Source organism: Oncorhynchus nerka, linkage group LG5, assembly GCF_034236695.1.
Source record: "Oncorhynchus nerka isolate Pitt River linkage group LG5, Oner_Uvic_2.0, whole genome shotgun sequence".
Lineage (NCBI taxonomy): Eukaryota > Metazoa > Chordata > Actinopteri > Salmoniformes > Salmonidae > Oncorhynchus > Oncorhynchus nerka.
The window spans coordinates 54287916-54302889 of record NC_088400.1 but is presented as its reverse complement, the minus strand read 5'-3'; the positions used below and the strand labels follow the sequence as shown (position 1 = coordinate 54302889).

General features: G+C 42.7%; 1 long non-coding RNA gene across 1 annotated transcript in view; it reads right to left on the bottom strand.

Moving 5' to 3' along the window:
* The window catches only part of LOC135571810 (uncharacterized), a 171968-nt gene extending 171278 nt beyond the window's left edge, over positions 1 to 690 (bottom strand). Inside the window, exon 1 of the long non-coding RNA XR_010463974.1 lies at positions 543 to 690. This is a non-coding gene — a long non-coding RNA (uncharacterized LOC135571810). The remainder of the gene's footprint in view (positions 1 to 542) is intronic.
* Between the last annotated feature and the right edge of the window lie 14284 nt (positions 691 to 14974).

The window sequence follows — 14974 nt, the reverse complement described above, 5'->3', positions numbered from 1 at the left end:
TATCTCTCAGTTTAGGTAATCAGGTAGACCAGACATTCAGGTGAGACTCTCAAGATATAAAGGCATGCCTAAAACAGCCAAGACAATAATGTAATGTTTGTTCATGTTAATCTAGCCAACATGAGCTTTTATTTATAAGTTTCTATAGCATTTGCTTTAGCATCCCTTCACTGCAATACTTTAATGTCCAGACAGATACGTCTGCTGCAACTGTATGCAGAAGTACTCAAATGTAGAGCATCAATATGACAGATGACAGGCTAGACAGTGAGAATAACCCAACAAATGTGTTTCACAGTAGGTGGTTTTTCTAAAGGCATAATAAATTGCATTGTAAGTCTCTATGTGTGTGTGTGTGTGTGTGTGTGTGTGTGTGTGTGTGTGTGTGTGTGTGTGTGTGTGTGTGTGTGTGTGTGTGTGTGTGTGTGTCCATGCGGCCATATCCCTCTCTGACAGGGCAGGGGAGGGGAGGTGTGTGAGTGGTATGGATCGGCAGTGGTCTGGTCAGTGCAGCAGAGCGTGTGTTGTCAGAGGTTACTCACTCTTTGATTCCACCTCTGCAGAGTCAGCTGTGGTTCACCTCCCGCACACTCAACTCATTTATCTTGTGACAGTCTGGGATTCTCTCCATTCTGTCTGCATCAATCATTTTCAATCACATCCCGCCAGCACACTGCAGACCGGGGGATCACTACTCTGCAAGCACACAGGCACGCAAGAGACGCGCACGCACACAGAAAACACACGCACACACAGAGACACATATTCATTTATTCAAACACACACCAAGCAAAAGTCTCACACACAGTAAAAATGATCGCGCACAATCAACAGATCATTCGAAGAGCTCCCTAAAAAGACTATCCGCGTCTCACAAAACAACAACTTTTTGAAAGGCGATCTACAAAAGCAGAAAGTTCAATTGCGTGTTGGTCAAAGTTCTGTAATGGCTTCATTGTGAGTGAAACACATTTAGGAATACACATAGCGAGCTCTGATGAGAAACAATATTTACACACCAGAGCATCAGTTTGCAGCCGAGGCACAGCAGGAGAGCAGAGAGCCCCACACCCCTCTGTTACTGCAGCCGGGTAGAGGCTGCAGTCTGCAGGCCAACAGCTATCCCAAGGCAGGATTTTAATGATGAGGAGGGGGGAGCCGGGGAGCTTTTGGGGAAACTGTCTGCGGCAGGTTCTGGGGGAGGGAAGCGGGGGATGTGGGGGAGGAGGTGGGAAGTGGGGGAAGCAGAGCTTGGGCTTCTCTCCTTTGTATGTGTGGGTGTGGGTGGGAGTGTGTGTGTGTGTGTGCGTGGGTGCCAGGAACCAGGAACAAGAAAGCTCTTGCAGGTCAGTCACACACAGAGGGCGTTGGTTTGGACCGTATAATTGTATACAATATCATCTAAAAAGCACTCCTAGAATCAGCACTCCTACTCTAAGATGCTTTTTGAACAAGGGCCTATATATTTCGGAATGATCGCTCGTTAAGGTTTGTTAATCAGAAGCTGTAATGAGGATGTTCTGGAGAATCTTATCAGGTGTAACAGCAGAAAAATAATAAAGGAACAAGACAGCTGTTACAGGTCAGCCACACAAACACACACACCGGGGGGCGCTGGTTTGGACCACCTCGATTGGCTGGGTCCCCAAACTCAACGGGATATTGGCCTCAGAGTGTAGCCGCAGTGTGTGTGTGTGTGTGTGTGTGTGTGTGTGTGTGTGTGTGTGTGTGTGTGTGTGTGTGTGTGTGTGTGTGTGTGTGTGTGTGTGTGTGTGTGTGTGTCAGTGGAGGCTGCTGAGGGGAGAACGGCTCATAATAATGGCTGTAACGGAATATAATGGATGGAATGGAATGAATTGAATGGTATCAAACCCATGAAAACCATGTTTCTGATACCATTCCATTTCAGCCAGTATTGTGAGCCTTTCTCCCCTCAGCAGCCTCCGCTGGTGTGTGTGTGTGTGTGTGTGTGTGTGTGTGTGTGTGTGTGTGTGTGTGTGTGTGTGTGTGTGTGTGTGTGTGTGTGTGTGTGTGTGTGTGTGTGTGTGTGTGCGAGTGCATGTGTGGAGGACATTGTGGGGTCTACATGGGGACAAGGGGAGATCTACATCCGTAGGTTGTGTCTCCCTGCAAAGTGAATGTGTTACAGACGTGAAAATACATCAATATTGGTTCTTCTGTTGCAGTATTGTATTGAGCTGTATTCAGACTCCTGAGCCCCCTGTCCTATTCATCTGTATATGAAAACAGTATGAATACAGATGAATTTCAACAATGTCACAAAATTCTGCATATGCTTTAATGCGATTACTATATATTTCAAGAATGAAACTCAAAAGGACATGCCAAAAGCAATATTCCAAATGTAAGAAAATCACCTGCCAATCTGAGGTTGTCATCATCTTCTTAAACGTATTAGGTATTGATAACAAACACACACAAAATGATATCGAGATGGGGAAACAAAATCTTCTAAAATCCTTTTCATTCAAGATAGTTAACTAAATGAGATACGGCGAGGTGGGGAATTCACGGTCGACCGATAAGAGTAAAAACATAGTGCTCTTCCTTCCTTCCTTCCCTCTCCCTCTTCCTTCCCTAGTCCATACTGCCAGTGGAAGATTTCTCTCTCTCTCTCTCTCTCTCTCTCTCTCTCTCTCTCTCTCTCTCTCTCTTTCTCATCTCTCTGTCTGTCTGTCTCTCTCTCTCTCTCTCTCTCTCTCTCTCTCCATACAGTGGGGAGAACAAGTATTTGATACACTGCCGATTTTGCAGGTTTACCTACTTACAAAGCATGTAGAGGTCTGTAATTTTTTATCATAAGTACACTTCAACTGTGAGAGACGGAATCTAAAACAAAAATCCAGAATATCACATTGTATGATTTGTAAGTAATTAATTAGCATTTTATGGCATGACATAAGTATTTGATACATCAGAAAAGCAGAACTTAATATTTGGTACAGAAACCTTTGTTTGAAATTACAGAGATCATACGTTTCCTGTAGTTCTTGACCAGGTTTGCATACACTGCTCCATACAGACCTTATCTAGATCCTTCAGGTTTCGGGGCTGTCGCTAGACAATAGAGACTTTCAGCTCCCTCCAAAGATTTTCTATTGGGTTCAGGTCTGGAGACTGGCTAGGCCACTCCAGGACCTTGAGATGCTTCTTACGGAGCCACTCTTTAGTTGCCCTGGCTGTGTGTTTCGGGTCGTTGTCATGCTGGAAGACCCAGCAACGACCCATCTTTAATGCTCTGACTGAGGGAAGCAGGTTGTTGGCCCCATCCATCCTCCCCTCAATACGGTGCAGCCGTCCTGTCCCCTTTACAGAAAAGCATCCCCAAAGAATGATGTTTCCACCTCCATGCTTCACGGTTAGGATGGTGTTCTTGGGGTTGTACTCATCCTTCTTCTTCCTCCAAAAACGGCGACCAAAAAGACCAAAAAGCTCTATTTTTGTCTCATCAGACCACATGACCTTCTCCCATTCCTCCTCTGGATCATCCAGATGGTCATTGGCAAACTTCAGACGGGCCTGGACATGCGCTGGCTTGAGCAGGGGGACCTTGCGTGTGCTGCAGGATTTTAATCCATGACGGCGTAGTGTGTTACTAATGGTTTTCTTTGAGACTGTGGTCCCAGCTCTCTTCAGGTCATTGACCAGGTCCTGCCGTGTGACCAGCTCACCTTCCTCATGATCATTGATGCCCCACGAGGTGAGATCTTGCATGGAGCCCCAAAACGAGGGTGATTGACCGTCATCTTGAACTTCTTCCATTTTCTAATAATTGTGCCAACAGTTGTTGCCTTCTCACCAAGCTGCTTGCCTATTGTCCTGAAGCCCATCCCAGCCTTGTGCAGGTCTACAATTTTATCCCTGATGTCCTTACACAGCTCTCTGGTCTTGGCCATTGTGGAGAGGTTGGAGTTTGTTTGATTGAGTGTGTGGACAGGTGTATTTTATACAGGTAATGAGTTCAAACAGGTGCAGTTCATACAGGTAAGGAGTGGAGAACAGGAGGGCTTCTTAAAGAAAAACTAACAAGTCTGTAAGAGCAGGGATTTTTACTGGTTGGTAGGCAATCAAATACTTATGTCATGCAATAAAATGCAAATGAATTACTTAAAAATCATACAATGTGATTTTCTGGATTTTTGTTTTAGATTCCGTCTCTCACAGTTGAAGTGTACCTATGAAATTACAGACCTCTTCATGCTTTGTAAGTAGGAAAACCTGCAAAATTGGCAGTGTATCAAATACTTGTTCTCCCCACTGTATGTGTGGTCAGATCATCTGGATCTCATTCTCCTTTATTTTGTCCAAAATGATGTGCTTTTTACTTGGCAATGAAAAAGACTACTCTCGAATACGTCAAGCTTTACACGTTTGACAGGTTAAATTACTCAGAGAATAAAGTAAATGATTTCTCAGCACTTTATTTGAAGCTGAAAGGCGTTTGTCTGTTTCTAACCAAAATGCATCGCATGCATAGTTTGGTAGTTTGGCAGAACAATTTGCCAGCCCTTATTTAAGTTGACACACAAAGCACGCACCAAAATCAAAATCGATTTTTCACTCTGTGATGTGCCATTACTCTGTCTGACAAAATAATTAATTAATAAGCCACCCGTGTCTGTTATCTCTCTGAAAGTAGACCTCAGACACAGGTAGGCGCCACAGAGAAGTGACCGGGAGTAGAGTGACCGTCTACACATTTTCCTAGTGGATCCGACAACTGTGGCTGTGTCCACTCACTTGATGGGACGCTGACCTCAAAGGGTGGTCAGTCTATTGTATATGTATCAGATCGTTTTGTCCTTGTACACCTATATGCATTTGTATCCCAAATGAATAATATCTTTGTGTTTTGTATTCCAAATGAATCAGAATACTTTCTGAGGCCTACAGTACAGTGCTATTAACATACCCCTATGGTAAAAAACATCCCTGCTTCTCTCCTCCAAAGTCGACTTTCTAATGACACCATCTTATATCCGACGGTTCCCATAACCCCGTATTGAATTGGGCCCCTTTCCATGTGTCTGTGAGAAACAAACAAGAGCAAAGCTAAGTAGCCCTCTTCTGCTACAGACATCCGATCTTCCACGGTGGTTATCCCACCATGAGTTAAAACAGCGGGTAAGCTCCCCAAGAGGAGCATGGGATATGGATATTGGACATGGGATATCCTCCTGAGGGAGAGCAGGTTCACTTCAGAGTTACTTAATCTGTTTTCAGTCATGCTATTATTAATACGACGTTGGTTTGGATACCACTATGTTTTTGTCTTATCTGTGCTCAGGACGAACATGGCAAAGGGAAGATGGGGGATTTTTGAAATGAATGTCACTGCTAACAGCCAGGCCCTGAGGCTCGCTATCTCCACACTGTCCAACCCATTGATATTACTGGATTAGATCTAACAATGTTGGCCTACCTTAGACCTGCCCTAGAACATGTTTTTTGGTGAGGTGGGAGAGTCGGATTTGGAATATGGTACTGCCGTGACATCACTGCTCAGAGGAGCTTCAGAGCCTTGACATTCTACAGTTCCAGGAGGAAGCAACGAGTGTCATGGACCACCACATTTCTGAGCATTTGGGAACGCTCCAATCCCAATCAGGTTGGGTGGAAATGATTTCAGCAAGCCGTTCTGATAATACTGTAAGGCTCTGTAAATGCAATATTTATTTTACTATCTGGCCACTGACCTGGGATCACCCAGGTCAGTGGCCGACCCCCAACCACTCACCTCCAAGCAAGAATACAGTCTACGTTCCAAATGGTACCCCATTGTACCCTATTCCTTATTTAGTGATCTACTAGCCCTATAGGCCCTGGTCAAAAGTAGTGCACAATATAGGGAATAGGGTGCCTTTTGAGACACAGTGTAAGTGTCACGTTCTGTCCTTAGTTCCTTTGTTTTGTCTTTGTTTTAGTATGGTCAGGGCGTGAGTTGGGGTGGGCAGTCTATGTTCCTTTTTCTATAATTTTGGATTTCTGTGTTTGGCCTGGTAGGGTTCTCAATCAGAGGCAGCTGTCAATCGTTGTCCCTGATTGGAAACCATACTTAGGTAGCCTGGTTCCACTTTTGAGTTGTGGGTGATTATTTTCTGTTCTGTGTTTTATTTCACCGTTCAGGACTGTTTGTTTGTCGTTTTATTGTTTTTGTTTCAGTGTTGACTCTTCTTATGAAAAACCAAGATGAACACTTTCCACGCTGCTCTTTGGTCCTCTCCTTCATACGACGACCGTTACAGTAAGACTCCATTTGACCAGACGCCAACTATTGGGGTTGCCTTGGCTTTGACCGTTTGTGGTTGGTCGGTTCTCACAGTCGTGTGCAGAGCATCCATCTTGTTTTGCAAACTCAATTCCTCAGTGGGTTGGGCCTGTCAGCCAGAGTAAACAGCTCTTGATGAATGGAACTCAAGGTGTTCAATCACCTGAATCAGCTGCTTGAAGTTTGTTTCCTCACAGCCACAGGCCAGTGTTTCCACAGCTGTGGGGAACCTTCAAAAGACAAGTATTTGTCTTCCTTTTTTCTCTCTCTATCTCTCTCCAGATCGCTTGCTCGTACTCTCTCTCTCTCTCTTCCCCTCTCTCCGTCTCTCTCTTCTTCTCCCCTCTCTTTTTCTCTGCCTGTTGGCTACACAAAACGACCTGCTACAGCTTCAAACCCTCAGCAGCACAGCCCTGGACAGTCTCAGACGAGCTGAGGAGAAACTGGAGACAGTCATTTGGAAAGTTCAGTGCCAGAAATGGCCTAAGACAAATAAATGCAATATCTTTGAACAGTTCGTTGCCTAGGTGGGCCGATCATCTCACAATTACCTTCCCTTCAAGTGTGCGCGCATACTTTTACTGTCCAAATGGCACGAACACCCAACACCATCCCGGTGATAATCAAACAAAGGGGAATCTTTTTTGTAGACAATAAGAAAAATAAATGCAGATGGCTGAACTTGACAGCTCAAGTCACAAAGGGAAATATTTTTTCTGCACAGTAAGTGTAACACGATGAGAGAGGGGCACCTCAAGGCCCCTCTCGAGGCCCACCTTGAGGCCCAAATTATTGCATTTGGGCTGTAGACATGGTCATTTTCAATCATATCTCACAGTGTTTATGAAGGCCTTTTGAACATGATCACTGTGACAATGAGCTAATCATCAAAAGGGAAGCTATTCCTCTGTTCTGCTTTTTCCATTCTCCTGGAAAAAGCATGACAGAAATTGACCTTTCACTAACTCAGCATAATTGATGACACCTGTGATGAATGATACCTTTTCAAACATCCATCACTAATTTATGAATAATGAACCAAAATCTTGTTGTGTTTCTTTATGAAGCTCTCGAAGGTGATTCATTTGTGACTAGTGGCTTAGGTAATGAAGCATTAGAACTTAGAACATCCCATTTCAATCACCTAGGGCTGGTTTCCAGGACACAGATTAAACCTTGTCTCGGACTAAGTAACGCTTTCAATGGAGAATCTCCTTTGAACATCATTTTAGTCTAGGACTAGGCTTCATCTGTGTCTGGAAAACCAGCCTCTAATATTGTTTAGGAACGTTTCACAGGGTTCCCGGGCATTTAAGTGTCTCTAATTTGTTTAGAGTGTTTACAATAACTGTTATGCCTTTCCACCTGATTGGTTATGAGGAAGTTCTATCTTCAGACAGTTGACACTCAGTTGTCACTGAAAAGAGGAAGTACCACTGCATTTGGGCAAAAACAGGACACGTTTTTTTTCAATGCCTGGGAGCTCACTTATAGACAATAACTTGGTCATCTTCAAACTGAGCACCTCGCAAAGTCTTAGGCGTACACCTGCTTCCCCAGGCCCGGAGCTTTCGAGAAATACTTCCAGGTTCTGAGGGTCACTTGGCCAACAACATCTGTATAAATACGATACCATCCACCCAAAAAAGTGTAGCTGTGCGATTAAAATGAGTTCTCGACCTCGAGGAGCAATGATGGACCCGGACATTGTCATGGTTTACAAGTGCTCAGCCAGCCCTTTGGCGGTTAAAGCACTGCTGCTTCAGCTCTCACACGAAGAGAGAGAGCATGATTAAAGCAAAGGCTTCAGAGGCCTCAACAAGGGATACGTTCTCACAATTCAATCAAACACAAGTGCAAAGGAGTATGCAGGTGAAGGACCAAAGAAGCAAAGCATACATTTTCTAATGAATGTGTCCCGATTACGTCTGAAAAGGAATAACTTGCCACCCATACCTTGTTTTGCGTAACTTCACGTTATTCACTTTACACCTACAGCTGTAGCGAAAGCCGCAGGTCTTTGACTGATGTCAGATGTAACAATTATGAAAGAGAGCCGGTCGGGGCAGGCAGAGGGATAATGGAGGACAGATGTTGAGGGAAACGGCAGGTTGGACAGAACAGGCAGAAAATGCTCAGCTCTTTTCCCTCTGGTTACTCACATCTGTCCCATGAAAGGTGCTCAGCACTTCCTAAAGCGAAGCGTAGATGCACTTCGCCGCTGCTGAATTACACGCATCAATCACACAGGCACACGAGGCCTCCCTCCTAAAACTGTAAGTCGTGAGCCCACACTACCTGCTGTTACTATCATGCAACGTTGCAACTGTTCCTTTGGTTAAGGTATGTTGACAAGATGATTAGACCTCAGCTTTCAGATCACTTTAACACACAAAAAAAAACGAATCTATACACCTCAAGAAGGCTCTATGAACTCCAAGCTAGAGGCACTGAGACATCCCTGATGGCAAGCTCAAGCATGTCAGGTATTTCAACCAATCAAACAAGATAGAGGCTGCTAATCAACACCAAGTGGCATGGATGGACGTTTCTTGGAATGATACAATGACTGTAAGGTCCATTGCTGGGAACGCAAATAGCTATTTGTCTCAGATTAAATGCAACATGGCTGGATAAAAAAACTACCAACATTTTAAGGCATGATAAAATGACTGTCTCTGCTATGGAATCAAAGAGGTTTAATGTATTACCTGTTGCTGAAGGTCTCAAACAAGGGACATTTCGGCACACTGTTAGATTTTGCCACTAAAATGCATCACCTTCTTCTCATTGTGGTGAAGTATTTTCCTTCACTGGCCTTCGTCTACTGTTCAACAATTGGAGCAAGCAGTCCGATGACAGAAAAACTCATGTTTGAAGCACAAGCAAGTGAATGAATTATAACCTTGGAGTATATATATATTTTTTGCAGAAGAGATGGAATTTGCGGATGCAGTTTTAATATGTACATGAAAAATGACATTAACATTTTTACTGCGCAGATTTTTTTGAATCGCTCACAGATGAAACAGCATAGTTTGCCTTTGCCTTCTCTTTGGCTCGTGTGCACGCCCCAGATTATCTAGGTCATGAGTCACAATGAAGCTTTATAAGTCAAGTATAAAATCAGACGACCCTTATTTATGTGGAATGTTACCAATATTAGCTAGTCTCTATAGTGTGAGTTTCTATATATTTGTAAAGGAATGCATAGAACGACTGCAACCAATGTTTTTATCGGTATTCAAGCCACACTGTTGCCCTATGAGTTTCTCAAAGATTACAGTTTGATCAGAAACAAAAAGGGAAGAGACCATTTATTTTGGGATTTCTTGGTAAGGATGTGTGCAATATGATCGGTAAGTAAGAAATAAAGCTGACTAAGATATTTCCATTTATGTTTTGCGGAAGGTGAGCGATTACTGTAGCAACTAACCTACACTGAAAATCAGAGGACAACACAGGAAATAGCAAATGCCTTCCCTGAAATGTGTATAGCAATGATACAAATTTTCACGAATACTTGGCAACACTACGTATTTGTATAAAGAGGTAGAAATAATTGCATGGTGAAGGATAGCACCTCAGATGGTCTATTGAAACAGCGAACGGCAAATGTAATGTCCTTACATATCAACTCCAGCTTTGAGTTAATTTAAAAGCCTAAAAGGTTATTTCCAGTGCTTGATGAAAAATGGAAGAATGCTAGGTAATGACTTAATTTCTAATAGGAATAATTAGAGCGTGGCCAGGGGCTACCTCTGTTAGCTGAAACAAGAACCATTTGCACTGTGTTTATCTTTGTTAATTGTTCCGAATAATCACCAAATATTGTATTATCTTTGGAACGCACTTCACAAAAGACATAGCTGTTAACAAATAACGGAAATGTGACTGGAATTTGAAATGAGGCCCCTTTGCAATGGGTTAAAGGGCTTTAGTCACATATGTACTGTAGAGTTCATTACTGTATCATTAAAAATAAGGACTTGTAATAGTATGGGGATTCCTCTAGCATCCATACCTTACCTTTTCTTAATTTTCTCCCAACATCTAAAAACATGGTTATAGTTCATATTGTGCTGAAATGAAAAAACTGCTTGATTACATTGTGGAAGTACAAAGCATTTGGAGGGGGGGGGGGTTCTCGGTCACCCAGTGTGCTATAATGCAGCAAATTCTGCTTGGGGGAGACTACAGTAGTTCACTCGGTAGTTTACTCTCTATAGCATACATGAAGCCAGCCTGAAACCATCCAGACAATACCATGATCACAGAATTACCGCCAGCATAACCGCTTAACAAATTGAGCTCAAAAGTACCAACAATAGATAAATGGCAACATAAACTAAAAATCAGAAAGGGAGGGAGAAAAATTAGGGATGAATGAGGAGAAAAAGTACCAAGAGAGACAAAATGCCAAATGTTTTTTTTTATTGGGGGGTTATAAACCCTTAACCCTCCTGAGTGGTTTAATCCAGAAGTATGGGAGCCAGCACACTGTGTGAGTGTTGGATTAACGCTGATGACTCTGGCTAGATTTCTTCCTCATTATAGGTTGTGGATTAGACCTGGGACAATTCAGATACAGACATTGTAATGTTTTCCATCGTTTTTAATTCGAACATTGGGATTTTTGTGGGTTTTTGTTTTCCCGGTGAACAAGGGGGAGCATCATTGTCATGTTGGATGGGGCTGAAAATGTGGCATTCGGGATAAATGAATAAGAAACCTAATTAAAATGATACAGCGTGGCACGGCGGGCGTTGGACATCAGTAAATTCAGGGAAAGGTCACTCACGTAAACGGATACGGTGGGGAAATGGTGGAAAACCGTGTTAGAGTGAGTGAGTGCTTTGACGGTTCACTGGGACATTGCTCAGACATCAGGCATCAAACTCCTCATTGGTTTAACTATGTATCTCCCCTCTCCTCTTTCTGCCTGCTAAACCAACAGTTTAATCAACATGGTCAGGGGAGGTTGTATCTGGGTATATAAGTGAATATCTAGTTTAATATGCAATATGCGAGAACTACACAGCAATGTGGATGCGGGGAAAAACTGTCACGTTCATTTTTGTAAATGCTACGTGAGCTTTGAGGTCGTTCGGGCAATGGAAAACACCAGATGCATGAACACACACAGACACAAACACACACACATATCGCCATCACCCCCTTCTCCCCCCTTCAAAACAACAACTTCAGGGCCACGCATGAATCCCATAATAATCCTTCATCTGCAGGCATGGTTGATAGATTGCACCTTTACGTACTGTAGTGAAACCTCCAGCATGGTTCAAGGAGTACTGTACATCCCAGCTCGTTTGGGTGTCCCAAATGGTACCCTGTTCCCTACGTAGTGCACTACTTTGACCAGAGACCTATGGGCCCTGGTCCTAACCAGTGCACTATGTATAGGCAATAGTGTGCCATTTGAGATGCGTCCATGGTGTGTTTGTGGTGGTGAGAGGCCATTACCTCATCTCTATCCCATGGCCTACAGTATCCTGACATGTTAATCTGAGTGAGGCTGAGGCGTACATTAAAACCACCGGAGCACAAGTCTGTAAATAAAGAAGTGCGGCGTAATGGGCGCGGACACTTGTCAAGTCCCCTTTAACTCATAGAGAATAGAGCTGTGGCTTTGGAGATGACCCCTTGTTTACATAACAGGCTGGGGCCCGTCCCAATTGGCACAGCACTCCCTATAGAGTATGCTACATTTGACCAGGGTCCATAGGACTCGGGTCAAAAGTAGTGCACTCTGTAAGGAATAGGGTGCCATGTTTGACGCTGGAATGTAGTGGAAAGCAACTGTTAGCTAGCATTCACACATCCTCTCTGGGTGTTACTACTACTGCAGTAGGATAGAGAGGTGAACCTGATATAGGGATGATGTGTGTGTGTGTGTGTGTGTGTGTGTGTGTGTGTGTGTGTGTGTGTGTGTGTGTGTGTGTGTGTGTGTGTGTGTGTGTGTGTGTGTGTGTGTGTGTGTGTGTGTGTGTGTGTGTGTGTGTGTGTGTGTGTGTGTGTGTGTGTGTCGCGTGTATGTTTGCATGTGTGTGATGTAACCAGGTAGTTTTACACTTCTTTCTGCAAGTGTCATTCCTATGCCGTTGCTGTAGGCGCTAGTGAAGAGGTCAACACCTCTGGAATAGACTTGTCAAATTAGTAGGTTCTCACTAGTTTCTGCTGCTAACAGCTACTAATTAGTGACAGCACACACACACCCCGAGAGAGTCCTCCGGCTCGAGGGCTATTCATCGTAACAGGCCAGAGATTATTTGCTGTTATCTTTAGGGGCCGTGCTCTTATTGACTTCCAATTAGCTAACCTACAAGTACTGTATGTTCCACAGGTAAGATGGATGTTGCAGTAGATTCACGTGGATGGATGTTATCTAGACGCTTCAGTAGATAAACATGAATACACTCCTAGAAAACTATTCCTATAGGAATGAACAAGCTATTAATTTCATGGTAAAAACCACCTTAAACAAATCATAATAAAAACGGAAATGTAGTTATATTTTTAATATGACTCTTATCTTGTTATTTAAAAGTGTCCCGAGTCTTTCAATGTTTTGCTTTTGGTTTAATTTTGCCATCCTCACCGTGCTAAAATAAAATTACTGCGTTCTCACAGTTCAGCTGACTCCATGTTCTATTTTTTAATTTTTTTTTATAAATAGCCAGAGGAAAAGTATTAATTATCATTGTACAATTTAATGCAACGAGTGCTTTAACCTTTCAGGTTGCCCGTTAAACAGCAACATAACAAGGCATATCCATGGCAGCAAATGTGATTTATGACAAGAATCTCTCATTTCTGTTTTTAAATAGGTTAGACAGCAATCTGCATACATTTTAAATGTGCCCGCAAACACTTTTTTCCCTTGTCTCCGGGCACTTGTTTAATATTCAGGGATGATTTTTGTCCACATACATTTTGGTCTGTGTCACCTTAGATTAAATTATTACCGTTTTGCAGCCTTTGCTGTGCGGGCCTCGGGCCCTTATTTACTAGAATCAATGAAACGGTAATGAAAATCCATTTTTCATACTATCAGCCCCTGCTGACTTTTATTTAGTTAGCTGTGTCTAAGCAAGCAATTCATTTTGTGTAAATGCCAGCCCAAGAAAAGACATTAGCACTGAATGGGTTAACCAAAAATTAAGATACTCAGCTCCTGCACAGGATTCAGTATTGTCTCCTGGAAAATACCTTCAGAGGCATTTCATTCAGAATCATATATACTGTAGGTTAATCTATCAACCCCGAACTTTGTTGATTTCGCCTAAGTAGAAGACACTGCCCATACTACAGTAGAAACACGTCTCACAATGGCCAATTACCCACAACAAAAATTACACAAATCAAATAATCCTGAGTCACATTAACAACCAACCGTAAACAAGCAAGCATATTATTCCAAAGCAGAATAATATGAATAATACAGAATAAACTATTTACCTTTGGGTTATACAGAATAGGAAATAGGAACAGTAGGTTTTAGTAGTCTATCTACAATGCTGTAAAGTAAGGGGCTTGTTTTCTTGTTTAAAATGCTCATCTTTTTTCGGAAGTTAAATTATGTGCACGATACTATAATGCTGCCAGCCAGCGTATGTAAAACAGTGGTGGAGTAAAGGAGAACAATCCACCTTATGGGTCAAAGCACATGTACTCCAGAGGTAATATGCTACACTTCTAATATTACATATTGAAATATATCCTGCCTGCACTGTCAGGGTAGCCCATGCAGATATACAGTATGTGCTTTACATTCAAATCGCTTGGTTCATAGAACACGGAGGTCACTGCAAGTGACTTCACTGGAGCAGGATAAACATATAACACATCCAAATTGTAACATTTGTAAAATAATGACATGGTATAAATAAATGAGTGTGCAGATATTGCATAAGCATCCACTGTAGCATTCCACTGTATCAGCAGACACACATATAATAAGTACATGTAATGAAATAGGAGAGAGTTCATTTGTATTTATCTATGAATGTATTACATAGCAGATAGGAGGGTATTCTTTAAAATACAGGCAGCAGTACTAATGTATTCATTGTGTGCAGTAGTGTAACTGTACACATGTGTACAGAATAGCTCTGTGTACCCTCCACAAAGGATCATGGTCTGTATTGTGACTTGTTGTAAAGCTAGGTTCATCTGCTCATGTCTTCTCTGCCTAGATGACTTCATAAGCAAAACGTGTGTATATTGGAGCAAGGGGTGGGGTGGTGGTGGTGGTGGTGGTGGGGGGGGGGGGGGTTCTTGCAGTGTGTGATGAAATAAAATGTAATAACTGAATAAAAATGTAAATAAAGATTTGCTTAAAATGACTTGTCCATGAAATAATTCTCTCCTTCCCCCCTTAAGCTAACACTCTCATAGGTTATATACCCAGCTAGCCTGATTTGGTGTGTGACCTTTGAAAACGTTCCCGGGCTTGATTAAAGACGTATTAAATTTGTTTAAATAAACCTCACTGTAATGGCACATCATTTGTAAGAAGCTATTAGAGGAGAGCTGGAAATTGTGGCACCGTATTTGCATGAAAATGTGCCTCGTTCAAATTGAGGATCACTCCTGAATGAGCAGCAACGAGAGGGGTGACACTCCTGTAATTTTTCCGTGACAAAAAGCTGATGGAACTTTGGAGCT